The sequence below is a fragment of the Canis lupus genome, chromosome 17 (assembly GCF_048164855.1).
Source record: "Canis lupus baileyi chromosome 17, mCanLup2.hap1, whole genome shotgun sequence".
Lineage (NCBI taxonomy): Eukaryota > Metazoa > Chordata > Mammalia > Carnivora > Canidae > Canis > Canis lupus.
In genome coordinates, this window is record NC_132854.1 from 61,347,371 (window position 1) to 61,365,615 (window position 18,245).

General features: G+C 40.0%; 1 pseudogene; it reads right to left on the reverse strand.

Annotated features, from left to right (window-relative positions):
• LOC140608264 (serine/threonine-protein kinase Nek5-like) overlaps positions 1–18,245 on the reverse strand; it is a 30,017-nt pseudogene that overhangs the window by 10,041 nt on the left and 1,731 nt on the right.

Sequence of the window (18,245 nt, forward strand, 5' to 3'; positions counted from 1 at the left end):
AGTGCCTATGAGCCGGGGGCCTGCCGTGTCCTCGGCCGGCTTTAGCACCACAGGCCTCTTACAGGAGGAGCACTGCAGGGCAATGAGGGTGGTTCTGTGGTTAGATGTTCACGAAACGTGGTCTACAAACATAGGCCAGCTATCTCATCCGGAGCTCTACTGGAAATGCAGTGACCCGAGACATGGAAGAATGAGTGTCCAATGTGGCACCTTTAAGGGATTTTTCAGGAATCAGTTTTTCAAGTCGACTACACTCAAATGTGGTCCTACCCAGGCTTTGAGCCTTACCCTGCATGTGAGGCTATGCCAATATGGCTGAGTTCAATAAATGCTCATTCTTGCCCCTACCTTATGGGCAGGGACTTACTTTCTGCAACTAATCTAGTTCTGGTGTAAAGTAGCTGCTCTGTCAATAAGTATTAACTGATTCGTGAAGAAGACAGTGAATGAGGATTTTTAATAACAACCATTCCTAACTGAGAGTCTCAGATATCCTCACCAGCGTGGGTGGTCTCAAGTAAACCATAATAAAAGCTTCAATTACGTGTTTGCTTTCCCATTAAAAGTTTAGATGATGACATTTTACCCTTTCTACGAGGAGATCATCACTCTTGAAACCTGCTTAATTTAGTTAGATCTAAATCAAGAGAACCATGTTTCCTTTAGGAGAAAAATTTATTCAGCTCCAGTTCACTCCCCATCTTCTTTTAAATTTCCTTCATATCATTGTGGTACTGTTGACATATTTCCTCTAACTGCTTCCAATATTCCTGGAAAATATTCCCAATCCAAAAATTTTAAATGGTGGTGAACAACTGAACAGAGTAATCTCCACAGAGCCTATGGATTTAAAGAATGTGTGATACACAGTAGGAATTTGAAAACCTCATAGTCCTAAAGATGATAATTTGCCTTACATTCAGCTGTGGTACTTCCCTCCCTGTGAGCGATAGGGTGGCTTTGGGCAATCTCACTTTTATATTTAACCCAGAATGTGTTAATGGCATACCATTACTTTATATATCCCACTTTTATGGGTTGAATTTTATTGTCCCCTCAAAAAGGTATGTTGGAGTCCTAACCCCCAGGACCTTATTATGTGACCTTATTTGGAGATAGTGATACTGCAAATGTAGCTGGTTAAGCTAAGATGTGGTCATAGGGGAGTAGAGTGTGTCCCTAATCCAACACAATGGGTGTCCTTGTAAGAAGACAGAGATGAAGGTAGAGATGCACAGGGCAAATGCCATGTGATGACGGAGAACGGAGTCATACAGTTGCAAGCCAAGGAATGTCAAAGATCCGTAAGAGGCAAATGATTTCCCTACGGGTTTCAGAGGGAGCATGGCCTGGCTGACACCTTGATTTTGGACTTCTAGCCTCCAGAACTGGAAGACAATACATTTCTGTTGTTTTAAACCACCCAGTTTGTTGTACTTTGTTAAGGCAGCCCTAGAAAACTAATACAAATTTCAAAAATGTTAGTGGTGGATAATGGCTTTATCAATCCAAGGTCAAAAGCTTTATGAACTTCGCTATGTGACATCCTCTGAGGAAGTAAAATCCATATCTTTTTTTTAAATTTTTTTTTATTTTTTAATTTTTATTTATTTAGGATAGTCTCACACACACACACACACACAGAGAGAGAGAGAGAGAGAGAGAGAGAGGCAGAGACACAGGCAGAGGGAGAAGCAGGCTCCATGCACCGGGAGCCCGACGTGGGATTCGATCCCGGGTCTCCAGGATCGCGGCCCGGGGCCAAAGGCAGGCGCCAAACCGCTGCACCACCCAGGGATCCCAAATCCATATCTTTGTATCTCCTGAAACTCTCAGCATGGAGCTTCACGTGAGTGTGTCCAAGTATTGTGCAAGAGGGCTGTCCCTCAGGCATAGTGTAGACACTAAAAATAATATCCTATGCAGCACAGAAGACAAGGATGCAGGTACAGTGGTGGCCCTGGAATCACACTGTTTCTAACCTGTTCTTCATTTTGTTTCTCCCGATCTGCAGGTCCTGGAATCTAGACTCTTCTCCATTACTTCTTAGCTCTTGTCTCTGGTTGTGATCTGACTCAGCATAAGATGGACAAAGACCCTATCAACTGAATAAAATGATTTATAAAGTGTACTTGCATTTTATTTTTTTATTTTTTATTTTATTTTTATTTTTTTGTTTGTACTTGCATTTTAGAAATCTCGTTTGACTTTTGATATTTTTCATTAAACAAGAATTATCTGAATCAAACTCACTATTTGGGAGTGGGCAGTAGAAGTTTCTTCATTTAAAGTATGAAGCTTTTAAAAAGTAAAGAAAATTAATAAAACCATTTATGTTGTTTATCCTACATAATCAATGTTTTACACTATCAGGTGAGACACCTGGATTCATTTTCTGAACTAGTAAAGTATAATTGTGAAATTAAAGTTCTGTAAAAGGGATCCCTGGGTGGCGCAGCGGTTTGGCGCCTGCCTTTGGCCCAGGGCGCGGTCCTGGATATCCGGGATCGAATCCCACGTCGGGCTCCCGGTGCATGGAGCCTGCTTCTTCCTCTGCCTGTGTCTCTGCCTCTCTCTCTCTCTCACTGTGTGCCTATCATAAATAAAAAAAAAAAAAAAAAAAAAGGTTTAAAAAAAATAAAATAAAATAAAGTTCTGTAAAAGTTGACCACCGTGAAGTAGGGGAATAGAACTAGAGCTCTTGAGCAGTCCAAAATAAGAGTAACAGAAATAGGATGACTATCCAGCTTCCTTTGTCCCCAGAACTGTAACACTATACTTAAGGGTAAAGGTTGAGTTTCACTTCAAATAAAATACAAAATCACTTTGTAAAAATGTATAGAATTCTAATAAAATAGACACAAAGAATTGTAGCACTGAAGGGGACTTTCAAGCTTGTCTACTCCCAAACTGTCACTTAAAAAAGGACACTGAGGCTCAGAGAGCTTGTACGACCTGCCTAAGGTCACACAGCAAGTGATAGAGCCAGAGGAAAAAAAAATCAGGCTTCCCAGACCCTGATTCAAGCACATTCTCATTATCCTTCTTTAGCTACTAAAAACTGGAGAAGGTGGAGGATAGTCTTGATCCTCTATGTGGAATGCACTCTGACTTAAGGACCCATGAATATTTGTGAGCAGGAAATTCCTGATCGCCCCTAATAATTGGAATTTTACTTACCAATTGCTTTTGCACTTTCAATTTATATTGCTGAGCTTTAAATTTCCTCTGAAGGTATTCAGCAGGCCTTAGAAAATAAAAATGTTCAGCTTGAGTAGAAATTTTTACTAGTCTTAGCCACTAATTTGAGAAGTAGATTTTCAATTTAATAATGAGGTCCACAGTTCACCTGTGGCTTGAAAGTTCTGAGTTCAAGAGATAGTTCAAAGTTACAGAACACATACTTGGGAATCAGAAAAAGACGCAAAGAGAACTGTACCAACTGGGGATGCAGGAGAGGTTGAAACAGAAAAATGTTCTGGTGCCGTGATTTTTCTTCAGGACAGGAAGTCCATCCATGGTCCACAATGGGTAGGAGGGAAAACGAAAAACCCAATACCAGGATCTTCTCACACTTTGGGCAGGCATCTGATCAACAGCCTTGCCACCCTAGTTGCTTGTCCACTTCCTGTACCACACTCCGAGCTCCTTGAGAGCAAGATGCTGTCCCATTCCTTTACATCTATTCCTCACGCTGGCACACAAATGAAAGATCCCAAGAAAATAAATGCTGAATGAAGATGAAACAGAGTTAAGGGAATTGTGAATTAAGTATTCAAGATGAACAGTCTGGAAATTCTTCTTGGATTATTTGTTTTAGGAGAATTGGGAGGGTTTCAGAATAAATGGTATATCAAGATATTTTCAGAGGACCAAAATTTAAGTCAGGCTCTGATATCACCATTGACCTGGTGATGGACTGTGTGGCTTTCTTCCTGACTATAATTCTCCTCAACTCCAGGATCTTCTTGAGGAACCCAGCAGTAACTTGGTTCATGTGCTCTCCTCCTCAACATGTCAAGTTGGGCATAATAATAGTCATAATGTCCATGCACTGCAGTAAGTTTGGGCCTTTGTACTATTTTAATCTGAAGGATCAAAAAGAAGAGGAAAAATTTTGAAGACACATAATTAAAATCTCTAATAACTGACACTTTGATAGTGACCATAACTAAAACAAAGCACTGAAGGTATATTTTTGTTATTTTTGGTCTAGATTTCTTTTTAGACTAACATAATCTTAGTATCCCCAAATCTTAGAACTTGAAATTATTTTAGAAGTCTACTGTAGCACAGTCATTTATAATTATACTAAGGTGTGAATAGAAATCCTGCATACTTCATGGCTGGCCCACCAAAAATGCTTACCTGGTGAGTATGCCTCGCCAACCTGAGATCTGAAACTAAACTCAGTATTATTATTTTCTATTTTTATTAACTTATTTGCATCTTACTGTACTTTAATAGAGGATAAATGTTATTGTCCAACTCACAAATCTGGGGATTCATAACATTTTTAGATCCTGATGAATTGACTAAATACAAAGTGGCATCATGACTCAAAGGAAAGAAGATGCTGAGTTATTCAGTCACCCTTCCCAAGTAAATGAAGGAAAGTCATGCAACAGCTGTGACTGGCATATTATCACCCCAAGTCACCCCTTATTGCCCTTCCCGATCAGAACAGAATGACAGGAGGAGAACCAGAAACAAATGTTTGTCTCGGAGTTAAGTAGAGGCCAGTGAGCTGTAAGACAAGAATCAGACCACGTTAACAGATGAAAGAACAAATTAGGGCCAATTTTACATTAACCAGGACAATTGACTACTTACCAGACAATAACAAAAAAGAAAAAGAAGTTCAAACCACTGGAAAGGCCTAGAACTGGTAGCTGGAAATACCAATAACCAAACAAATGGTTTAAACTGAAGTTTCCTCACTGTGAAGAAGGAACACACTATATTCCCTCTTCTTTTTTTTTTTATTTTTTTATTTTTTTATTTTTTTATTTTTTTATTTTTTTTTATTTTATTTTATTTTATTTTTTATTTTTTTTTTTACCTCTTCTTTTTAAAGCTGTGTGATTCCTATATATGTAAGTTGAGCCATCTGGGATTGTAGATATTGGGTCATTTTTATTTAAATATTAAAGTATCAAGTTTGGCTTATTAGTCTAAACACAAATTATATATTTATTTTAAAAAATCTTCTAAAGTGTGACATATGTTTCTTAGTGTTGCAGTCTTAGCTATATACAACCCCAAACAAGGTACTGCTAATTACTTGCTGAAAAATGGCTAGAAATAGAGAAAAGTATTGGTAGGAAATTAACAGCTTCTTTAGAATTTTCTCTAAAATCTCACAAAGTAATGAGAACATCAGAGGTGGTTCCTGTGGAGACCCACTCATTCCACTGCATAAAATGTCAACTTGTTCTGCTAATTTAATCCATCATTGAATCTTTCAGGTGCTTTTTCTCTCCTCTGAGTCAGCTACAGAGTATGCTAAATCACAACATACTTTTACATTTCTTTTTTTTTTCTAAGTTTACTTATTTATTAATTTTTGTAGTGATGTCTATACCCAACCTGGGGTTTGAACTTACAACTCTGAGATCAAGCGTCCCATGCTTTTCCAACTAAGCCAGCCAGGCGCCCTGACTTTTAGGCTCCTTTAATAAAGTTAAACCACATTCTACCAAATGGAGGGTAATAATTTAACTAATAGTTTCAAAATCTATCTATACACCACCACATTTTCTTTTTCTTTTTCCTTTTCTTACTTTTTTTTTTTTTTTTTTTACAGAGCCACATTTTCTAAAATGTTTATACAGCAAGTAAATACATAATAAACAGACTTCCAACTGGTCCTCTAATTATACAATTACAGCCTTCTTTAAAAATACAATTCTTCGGGCAGCCCTGGAAGCTCAGCGGTTTAGCGCCGCCTTCAGCCCAGGGCATGATCCTGGAGACCCAGGATCGAGTCCCACATTGGGCTCCCTGCATGGAGCCTACTTCTCCCTCTCCCTCTGCCTGTCTCTCTCTCTCTCTCTCTCTGTGTCTCTCATAAATAAATAAAATTAAAAAAAAAAAAACGCTGGATGTTCTAAGACCACATTAAAAAAAAATACAATTCTTCAATTAAAAGACAATAGCATTTTATCATTTACATACCAGAAACATTACATTAGCATGAACTAAGAGGCTCAAGGTTCTGCTGATGTGGATTCAGCAGAACCAAACATAAAGAATCTCTAGGAAAAAAATAATCGACTATATAATAAAAGTTTCTCAATTATATATACCATATTGAATTAAGGGAATGAAGGCCTAATGTTTTCTGCAGCTATACTACTCACTTATCCTATATAGAAAAGTCTTATTTTTTGAGGAAATCAAAAGGGTTTGAGTCGTAAAAGGATAGAATACTTGTAAGGAAATGCAATTGGAAGTTGTCCAATGAAGTATCATTTTAATGCTCCTCACAGAATGATTTCACTACTAAGTACCAAGTTAGCCGACTCCAGAGTAATGAGCCTGTGCCCTCTGAACGTGTACAAGTAGTCCTGGAGAACATGTCCCCTGCTAACAAAGTACAACGTACAGATAGATACAGGCTTCTGGGCTCAGCTGGCGGTCTCCATTCATTTCTACACAGCATCTCCTTCCTTTTAATTGGCGCTGCTAGCCTTGATCTGGGGAGGCACTTCCCTGGAATCTTGCTTTCTGTATTTTAGGCTCTTATTTAACTGAAATAAAACAACTTCAGTTTCTTTAAAATATCCACATCTTATCATCGATGCTTGTGAGAGTACGAACATAAGGGACAGTTCACAATACAGTAGGTTCACTTCACCCAGGGATGTTTAGACCCATTGAGAGAAGTGCCAGTAGATTGTCTTTCTTTTTTAAAGATTTTATTTATTTACTCATGAGAGACACACAGAGAGGCAGAGACACAGGCAGGGGGAGAAGCAGGCTCCACGCACCGGGAGCCCAACGTGGGACTCGATCCTGGGTCTCCAGGATCACGCCCTGAACCAAAGGCCTCAACCACTGAGGCCCCCAGGTGCCCCTGCATTGTCTTTTAATGGAGGAAACTGTTTAATCCAGGGTTCTTTCACATATTTCTAGTACATATAACACTATTTTTAAAAAATCAGGCATTAGTGTTAACATTTACAGGAAAAGTATGCAATGGATAATGGCATAAATAATTACATGGAGTCATCATAGCTTGGGATACAGGTCACACAACTCATGCCACACTGTTGTGTGAAGTGTATGATTTTTTTTTTTTTTTTTTTGAGAGAGAGAGAGCAGGAGGGGAGGACAGAGGGAGAGGGAGAGAGAGAATGTTAAGTAGATTCCCTGCTGAGCATGGAGCCCGATGCAGGGCTTGACCTCACAACCCTGAGAGCATGACCTGAGCCCAAATCAAGAGTCAGACGCTTCACCAACTGCATCACCCAGGTGCCCTGTGAAGTGTATGAGCAGGATTCTAATATGTCCGTGCGTGCCACCAGCAGGCTGTGTTCCTATTTTCTTTTCCTTCCCATATTAGAAATGTTGACAGTGTGCTTTCTCTCATCTGCTACTTACCTGCCTTCTAAATGTTCTCAAACTAAGCCCATATGTAACAATGCCAGACTGAGTTACACAAGGCAGAGGGACGCATTCACTCTTCTTCCCTTGACAACTTGCCTCAAGTCTAATGTCTCTATCTAACAGCCAACAGATGTTCCTATCGCTGACTCCTTGGAGAGATGTTTTACTCCTCCTCGTTGTTTCAGTGTAGACATTTGGTTATGACTAAGTCCACACTGCTCTTATTTGACAACATCAATGGAATGAGTAATTTTGTCTTCTTCGATGTCTGTCTCTCTCTCATACCCACATGTATGGAGCGCTTCTGCAGCTGATCCTGAAACCACCACTAAAATCGTTTCTCTATTAGTCATTACTGTGAAGTGTCACCTGCTTTCCTCAGGGGCCCTATACTAATCCCCACAGCCACCAGTTAGGTCTGAGATCCTAACTCCAGCTTCAAATGGCCTTTGCAAGAGCATTCCAAGTCACCAGACCATCCTCTCTGTAGAAAATCAGCTTCATCTCATCATCCCTGGTCTGTCTGTGAACCTTCTCTTCCTCTTCTATGCAAAAGTTAAGTTATGATCCTACCTTGTCAAGTACCTCTTAATTAGCGAATCCACTGGTTTCTGGAGTTTCCTGACTAATGAGAAGAAAGGATAATGAGTCACCCAGAGCAGGCATGAGCCAGATATACAGGCACAGCCACTAGTCACTATTTTACAAGATGATTCTTCTCTTGCTTACACTAAATCTATATATACACCTCTATCTCTGTCATATCTCTGTCTATCTATCTATCTATCATCTATCATCTATCATCTATCATCTATCATCAGCTATCTATTTTTAAGTAGGCTCCACACCTAGCATGGAGACAAACTAGAGGCTTGAATTCAAGACCTGAGCTGAGATCAAGAGTTGGATGTTTTAGGGCGGGGGGTGGGGGTGAATGGGTGACGGGCACTGAGGGGGGCACTTGACGGGATGAGCACTGGGTGTTATTCTGTATGTTGGCAAATTGAACACCAATAAAAAATAAATTTATTATAATAAAAAAGAGTTGGATGTTTGGAGCCCCTGGGAGGCTCAGTAGTTGAGCGCCTGCCTTCAGTTCAGGGCGTGACCCCGGGGTCCTGGGTTCCAGTCACCCCTCGGACTCCCTGCAGGGAGCCTGCTTCTCCCTCTGCCTGTGTCTCTGCCTCTCCCTCTGTCTCTCTCAGGAATAAAATAAATAAAATTAAAAAATAAAATAAAATGAGGGCAGCCTGGGTGGCTCAGCAGTTTAGCGCTGCCTTCAGCCCAGGGCCTGATCCTGGATTCCCGGGATCGAGTCCCATGTTGGGCTCCCTGCATGGAGCCTGCTTCTCCCTCTGCCTGTGTCTCTGCCTCTCTCTCTGGGTCTTTCAGGAATAAATAAATAAATAAATTTTTAAAAAGAGTTTGATGCTTAACTGCCTGAGCCACCCAGGTGCCCCAACACTGCTCATATTTTTAAAACATCTATGTTCAGTGTATTTGGTGGAATTTTTGTGCTAATGCTGTCAGCCATATATTAAAACTCACTGTGTGAGACAAACATTAAGAAATGTTTTTCGATCACTTGGATCATTCTTACTTTGGATTCCTCCCCAGCAGTTTGAGAAGTCAATCATCTTGTTTTATGTGTGAGGCTGGGATTGAAGTCTCCTGAATGACCTAAGATGAAACACACGTGTCAAGGGCCTGCTAACCAAAATCTCTGTCAAAATCCACACAGAGGGATCCCTGGGTGGCGCAGCGGTTTGGCGCCTGCCTTTGGCCCAGGGCGCGATCCTGGAGACCTGGGATCAAATCCCACATCGGGCTCCCGGTGCATGGAGCCTGCTTCTCCCTCTGCCTGTGTCTCTGCCTCTCTCTCTCTCTCTCTCTCTCTCTCTATCATAAATAAATAAAAATTAAAAAAAAATCCACACAGAAACACCTCTAAAGCTCACCTCAGGAGTAAAGTATTTGGCAATAAGATTCTCAAGAAAAGGCCTTTTCAAAATGGAATTCGTAGACAGTCGATCTCAGGGAGACACCTCAAAGAGTTGAGATACCAAGGCCTGCGGGTCATGGGCTAACCTTGGGGATATCGGGGCAAACTGTCCTTGGCATAGCTTCAGAACCAACTGGTGTAAGTTGTTACTCTCAAACTGGAAGGACAAGGAGTAGTGATAGTAAATCAGAGAAAAGTTCAATACTACCTCGTACAGTAATATCAAGAGACAAAACAGTGTTTCCAGCAGGTGCTCACCCCAAGTGCGCCCACACAGGCAGACCCGCACAGAAACACTCTCACACCTGGGGGGGGGGGGTGCTCTGCCTCCACCCTCAGACTGGCTCTTTAGGACTTCGTATTTATATGTGGTTGGTTTAACAAGGAGTTACCTTATAGAAAAAGGTGTCTTATTAAAAAAAAGAAAATACAATGAGAAGTGAAAGAGTCAAAACAAGTAAAGTGAGGAAATGGTTCTACTATTTATCAACACTTACCCTGAGTGTGTGCAGGAGGAGGAGAGAGACCGCTCAGGGCCTGAGCAAATGAAGGGTGATTACGGCATAGGTAGGAAACAACTGCTTTCTTGTGCTTTTCTAAGAGTTTCTAGAAATTCACGGTTTCCCTTGACCACCCAATGCTGTCTTCACCAGGTTGTCCCGAGACCCAAATCCTCCCTGTCCCAGAGCGCCCCCACTCAGCACGGTCCTCAGGACACAGGGCCGCCCGGGCTGCGTGCAAACATTTGCAAACCTAATTCCTGGCCCCGCGTGTGCTGAGGGACTGGCTTCCCGGTCTGAGGGAATGGCTTCCCGGTCTACGGGGCGCAGCAGCTCCCCAGCCCATTATTACTAAGATCTTCCAAGTATCAAAAGCACCAAATCTGCATATTTAAATACCGAGTCAAATTTTTTAAAAAGCAGTACAGAACTAACCCAGGGTGCTTCTCTGGATGGTGTGCGCCTCCACTCGGGCTGCACTAGCTGCATTCCTGCTCACCTGGAGGCCAAGCCCCGTCTTGGTATTAGGGGGTATTCATAAAACAGAAAACAAACAACAAGAAAAAAGAAGCTTGTTTTTCTATTATGCAGAGAAATATTTACTATTCCTTTTAGAAATCTCTACCATCTGGGCCTTGCCCTCCAGTTATCTCTTACAAAGTCAAACAGCCAAACACCCCGTGGGTATTTTCCAAAACAAATGGAAAACTAACTCCCAGAAGGAACTCAGTCTTCCTGGTAAAACAACTAGTTCATCTGGCAGCCAGCTCTTAAAAGTGGGTTTTTTCCACCTTCTCCTTATGGAAGTTAAAGCTTCCTCATGTTCACCATTCACTACTGTGTAGATCAATACTATTCCAGAATGGTCGGCTGTGGTATCACATACCTAGGACTAGTTGGGTCTCAAAGCTGGAAGATCCCCTAACAGTCGCCTAGCCAACACTCCCCGTTGCGGCTGGAGGAGCTGGTCCCACAGAGGTCAACCGACTTGGTGGAGATGGTGACGGGGCCAAGACTAGGGCTCCTGGCTCCCAATCCAGTGCTCTCACTGCCTTCTCTCTGCCCCACGCACAACACTGTCCTGTGTTAGGCTTCACAGCGTTCAAAAGGTATGAAGATAAAATGGACACACATCACAGTGACTGCAATTTTCAATGTCAATCTTTTTATCACTTGTATCCTCAAATGAAATGTTTTTCTTCTAAATAAATTCAAAAGCTTCAGGGAACACTGAAGTGGCCAGAGACTGTCACTGGGGTGGGTCCCCATTTCAGAAGTGAAGAAAATGAAACTATGGAAGTATCATAAGAAAGAGAGAATCCACCCACCGTCACTGAGACTTTCAAACCGATAGTCGGCAACCCACGTGTTATTCTTGTAGGATTTATTCTGACAGATTTCTGGAGATTGGGAGTATGGTATAGTATTGGGAGTATAGTATGCTAGCACAAGTTCTAGCAAGTTCCATGGAACCAGCTAGTTATATTAGATTAATTAGATAATTAGATAATTATCAAGTACAATAGATAATAAAACAATATGGTTTACTATGGAAGTAAGAAAAGGCTTAAGACATGGACATGCAAGAAAAAAATGTAAAAATGGATAAGACAAAATTCAGTGAACGTGCATATTAAAGACAGCATATTGCCTATTTATAACAGAGTAATAAGATTAGCCAATTCTTAAACTTATAATTCACTACCCCAAAATCTACACATAAAAAAGTTTTATGGCTAAAGATTCCACAAAGAAGTATGATTGTTATATTGCAAAAACTCTTAGATGTCCAAACAGTTCCCTCTTTCCAATTACCAAAGTAATGCAGTCTCATGACTTCAAATTTGGAAAATATGGACATGAATAGAGAAGAAAAAAATCACCCAGAATCTTACTACCTCAAAACAGCTATTATTAAAATTTGGGTGTATTTCCTTTTTATCTTTTTTCCATGCATATTTTTCATATGGGTGTGATCACAAAGTATTTAAAATTCAGAATTCCACTTTTTAAAAAAGATTTTATTTGTTTATTCATGAGAGACAGAGAGAGAGAGAGAGGCAGAGACACAGGCAGAGGGAGAAGCAGGGTCCCTGCAGGGAGCCCCACGCGGGACTCGATCTTGGGTCTCCAGGATCATGCCCTGGGCTGCAGGCAGGTGCTAAATCACAGAGCCACCCAGGGTGCCCAGAATTCCAGTTTTGTCTTAATACAACAAAGTTTGTTCTCACATTATCAAGAAGTCTTCAAAATCATACATGTGAATGGCTACATAATATTCAGGTACATGCTTGTGCCAAGCTTTATAAAATTTACCCATTTCCCAATGGGCATTAAAATTATTAAAGTTATTTGGCATTTAAATTGTTCTAAATTCCAAGAAATTGAATGTTAAAAAAATCTCTTAATATTACCAACAAATTGTCTTCTAAAACAGTTGCATCAATATATTCCCCTGAGCATGTGTGAATTTGCCTGGTTCACTAAATTCTCACTAGCTTTATGCGAATCCAGTCACATCTCAGTTGATAAGTTTGTATCACAGTTAACAACATTGCCATCATTTTTCTATTATACCAAGATTTATCTTGGAAATTTTATCCTTAGACAAAATATCATCTGAATGATTTAATGAATTTATATAAATAGTTATCTAAAATTATCTGAAACCAAGCTTTTAATATCTTCTTTACTCATGATACCTAAAAATACATAATTTGACTGTTATTAATAGAAAGAAAAATGATTTTAAAGTACTTATTTGTTCAAAACTCTTACTATCCCAAAGTCCACAAGCTCTGCAACCATTCCATTCTTGCTAAAAAAAAAAAAATGTTCTATAAATGGAGAAAATGCTATGTTGTTGGAGATACTTCAAGAAAACAAAAGCTCTGTTCTGTCTTGATCTCTTGATTTTCTCTCTGAGCTGTTACTTGTGCTTTTATGCCCCTGTTATATGTTTCCTGTCATGAATATATTTTAGTCCCAGAGAAATCTGTACAAACCAACTCAGAATCTGTAGAAGGAACATGAAACAAAACTAGTCAGTAGTCTGGTGGTCACTGACATGTCTTCATGATAATATGCAAAAAGAGAGAAATAACATTTATGTTTATGTATTTATATGAATGAAACTATTAGACATACCATCTTATCACATTATTTTCTTTTTATAGCTAGAAAAATGGAAGTGAGGGATCCCTGGGTGGCACAGCGGTTTGGCGCCTGCCTTTGGCCCAGGGCACGATCCTGGAGACCCGGGATCGAATCCCACGTCGGGCTCCCGGTGCATGGAGCCTGCTTCTCCCTCTCCTTCTGCCTGTATCTCTGCCTGTCTCTCTCCATATCATAAATAAATAAATAAATAAATAAATAAATAAATAAATAAATAAATAAATGACTGTTAAAAAAAAAAAAAGAAAAAGAAAAATGGAAGTGCAAAAAGGCAATCTAAATGTGCTGATATCAGGCAGCCCGGGTGGCTCAGTGGTTTAGCGTCGCCTTCAGCCCGGGGCCTGATCCTGGAGACCGGGGATCGAGTCCCATGTCGGGCTCCCTGCGTGGAGCCTGCTTCTCCCTCTGCCTGTGTCTCTGCCTCTTTCTCTGTGTCTCTCATGAATAAAAAAATCTTCAAAAAAGTGAATAAAATAAATGTGCTGATATCAGAAGGAATTCCACATACAGAAAAAGAGAAGTAGAAGCAGGGGAGAGAGGGAGGCAGTTCATGATTTGATTTTTTTTTTCTTAACACTAGTTTGCTAACTGCATCAGGATAGCAGATAAACCACATTTCCTGATAACCCTGGTGCCATACGTATTTCCTTGTTAGTGGAAGGAGGTGCCATGGCACAGAGAAAGAGGAAGAAGCAGAGACTCTGTGAGGTTATTAAAGTTTTTAGTGAAATATCGATCTATGTGTATATGATATAAAAACATTTTACTTTAAAATTTTTTGGAACTTAATTTCATTTGTTAGTTCTGATTTTATTTTATCTTATCTGGCCATGAACCTCTTTATAAAAAAAAAAAATGTGTTCTAGAGGCATCTGGGGGGCTCAGTGATTGAGCATCTGCCTTTGGTTCAGGGCATGATCCTGGGGTCCCAGGATTGAGGAGTCCCATGTCGGGCTCCCTGCACGGAGCCTGCTTCTCCCTCTGCCTGTGTCTCTGCCCCTCTCTCTGTGTCTCTCATGAATAAATAAATGTCTTTAAATTTTTTTTAAAGTAAAAAGTAAATTAAAAATGTGTTCTATGCCTATAAAGATTCCCTTAAACTATTCCAAAATGCCGTTGGTTCTTTGTCTACCACATTATACGGTAAAAGGAAAACAAAATTAAAAAGAGCTATACTCCAGATGCTAAGATTCAGTTGTAATTTTAGCTCTTTTCCAACAAAGGGAATTGTAATTCAAAATTTTATGGAGAAAAGTGTTTCTATTAAATACAGCAAAATGATCCCTGGATAGGAAGAAAGGTGGGTTTCTATAAATATTGAATTTAATATATAATGTAAACGAGCATAGGGAGAATGCTTGATTAAAATTTCTAAATTTAGAGATACCAGTTCTTGAATCATTTGTACATCGAATCTATTTAGCTCTAGGAGGAAATGACGTAGGCATGAAGTCCTTAAATAGTAAAATAGAGCACAGAAACAAGTGGCCAAAAGAAAGACGGAGGCCATCCCTGTGCCCTGCTCAAGGCAGTGGCCTGCCCCATCCATCACACGGGCCTGAGTCAGATTCCCTTCTACATACACATTCCTGTCTCCTTCGCGAGCACAGCTCCCAAGAGGGTTCCAAAGGAAGCTCAGCCCATGGAGGAATAATGTGTTTGTGTGAAAAGAGAATGGGAATGGAGGCCATTACTCTTGACCTTTCTCACCTTCCTCTTCATAATCAATGAAACTGAATGGCCATCGTCACAAAGGGCCTCCATGCTCCCTGGCAAAATAGTACAGCTATTTTATTTTATTTTATTTTATTTTATTTTATTATTTTATTTTATTATTTTTTTTATAAAATAATTTTTATTGGAGTTCAATTTACCAACATACAGAATAACACCCAGTGCTCATCCCGTCAAGTGCCCCCCTCAGTGCCCGTCACCCATTCACCCCCACCCCCCACCCTCCTCCCCTTCCACCACCCCTAGTTCGTTTCCCAGAGTTAGGAGTCTTTATGTTCTGTCTCCCTTTCTGATATTTCCCACACATTTCTTCTCCCTTCCCTTATGTTCCCTTTCACTATTATTTATATTCCCCACATGAATGAGAGCATATAATGTTTGTTCTTCTCCGATTGACTCATTTCACTCAGCATAATACCCTCCAGTTCCATCCACGTTGAAGCAAATGGTGGGTATTTGTCGTTTATAATGAGTACAGCTATTTTAGAACAGTGTACTAAATGGTAAAAGGAAGAAGAGCAGAGCTATTATATGTCACACTTAAAATGGCTGAGGAGCATCCACATTCACATGTTTTTAGCCATGAAGATTGATCTCAAGGGCATCCTATATGAGATTGTCCAAAAATACAACACTATCTTTTCTCAAAGTTCACTCTCAGAAAGAGATTCAATTTCAGTTCAATTGCAAAAAATGTTCTGGACTAAATATATCATCAATATAGATCCACTATCTAGTGGTTTGAATTTCTCTACCAGAAATCATGCTGTATATAAGCATGGCTTAGTAGTTATGGCATTATAAATTTAATTCCCCGAATATAAATTAAAAGGCAAATTGGAGGTGTTTTTACCTGATCTTCACGAAATAACACTCCCTATTGTCTATGGATCCTTCTCATGAGATCCTCACCGTCACAATATTCCATCACATAAACAGCTAGTTGTTCTCCATAAGAAAAGGGATCATTATCTTTCATGTTCTCAAAGTGGAAAATACACAGAAAAATGCAATATACAATAGTTAGAAACCCTGGCTGTAGAATCACAATGGACTGGGTTCTCATCTAGAGATGAGAAGATCTGTCATTCGCTGAGGGTGCCCTGTGAAAGCCTCCTACTGTTAGTGTATTGTTACAAGGTATCTCTTTACTTTGGTTATTAATTGATTGATATACTTGGTGGCTCCCGCATTAGGGGTAGTAGGTCTCCTTGTGGGACAGATCCTTTAAGTATGATATAGTGTCCCTCTTCCTCTCTTAGTACTGTCTTTTGTATAAACTGAAATTGATCCGATATGAGGATTGCTCCTCCAGCTTTCTTTTGAGGACCATTTGAAAGGTAAATGGCTCACCACCCCATTCATTTCCAGGCTGGAAGTGTGCTTCGGTCTAAAAGGAGTCTCATGTAGCTTGTGTTCTCCTCTAGGATTTTGATGGATTCCTGTCTCACATTTAGATCTTTCATCCATTTTGAGTTTATCTTTGGGTCTGGTGTAAGAGAACAGTCTAGTTTCGTTCTTCTGCACGTGGCTGTCCAATGTTCCCAGCACCATTTATTGAAGAGACTGTCCTTTTCCAGTGGATCGTCTTTTCCTCCTTTGTCAAATATTAGTTGACGATAGAGTTGAGGGTCCACTTCTGGATTCTGTATTCTGTTGCATTAATCTATGTGTCTGTTTTTGTGCCAGGACCACACTGTCTTGATGGCCACAGCTCTGTAGTACAACCTGAAATCTGGCCTTGTGATGCTCCCGGCTCTGGCTTTCTTTTTTATCTTTCCCTGGCTATACTGGGCCTTTTCTGGTTCCATACAAATTTTAGGATTATTTGTTTCACCTCTGTGAAAAATGTTGATGGTATTTTGATAGGGATTGCATTGACTGTATAGATCGCTCTGGGAAGCATAGACATTTTCACACTATTAATTATTCTGATCCATGAGCATGGAATGTTTTTTCATCTCATTACATCTTCCTCAATTTCTTTCAGAAGTGTTCCATAGTTTTTAGGGTAGAGATCCTTTACCTCTTTGGTTAGGTTTATTCCTAGGTATCTTATGCTTTTGGGTGCAATTGTAAATGGGATTGACTCCTTCATTTTTTTTCAGTCTCATTGTTAGTGTACAGAAATGCCACTGATTTCTGGGCATTGAGCTTGTATCCTGCCACACTGCTGAATTGCTGTATGAGTTCTAGCAATCTTGGGGTGGAGTCTTTGGGTTTTCTATGTACAGTATCATGTCATCTGTGAAGAGGGAGAGTTTGACTTCTTTGCCAATATGAATGCCTTTTCTTTTTGTTGTCTGATTGCTGAGACCAGGACTTCGAGGACTATGTGAATAGCAGTGGTGAGAGTGGACATCCCTGTCTTGTTCCTGATCTTAGGGGAAAGTCTCCCAGTGCTTCCCCATTGAGAATGATATTCACTGTGGGCTTTTCATAAATGGCTTTTAAGATACTGAGGAGTGTTTCCTCTATCCCTACACTCTGAAGAGTTTTGATCAGGAATGGATGCTGTATTTTGTCAAATGCTTTCTCTGCATCTATGGAGAGGATCATCTGGTTCTTGATTTCTCTCTTATTGATGTGATCTATCATGTTGATTGCTTTATGAATGTTAAACCAGGCTTGCATCCCAGGGATAAATCCCACTTGGTCATGGTGAATAATCCTCTTAATGGATCCTATTGGCTAGTACCTTGGTGAGAATTTTTGCATCTGTGTTCATCAGGAATATTGGTCTATAATTCTCCTTTTTGGTGGGGTCTCTGGTTTTGGGATCAAGATAATGCTGGCTTCATAAAAAGAGTTTGGAATATTTCCCTCTTTTTCTATCCTTCAAAACAGCTTTGGTATGATAGGTATTATGTTTTCTTTAAACGATTGGTGGAATTCCCCTGGGAAGCCACTGGGCCCTGGGCTTTTGTGTTTTGGGAGGTGTGTGATAACTGCCTCAATTTCCACGACAGTTACTGGCTTGTTCAGGTTCTCTATTTCTTCCTGTTCTAGTTTTGGTAACTTGTCAGTTTCCAGAAATGCATTCATTTCTTCTAGATTGCCTAATTTGTTGGCATAGAGTTACTCACTATGCAATTTTAAAATTGTTTGTATTTCCTTGGTATTGGATGTGATCTCTCCTCTTTTGCTCATGATTTTATTAATTTGAGTTATTTCCCTTTTATATTTAATAAAGCTGTCAGGGGCTTATCTATCTCAGTCTTTCA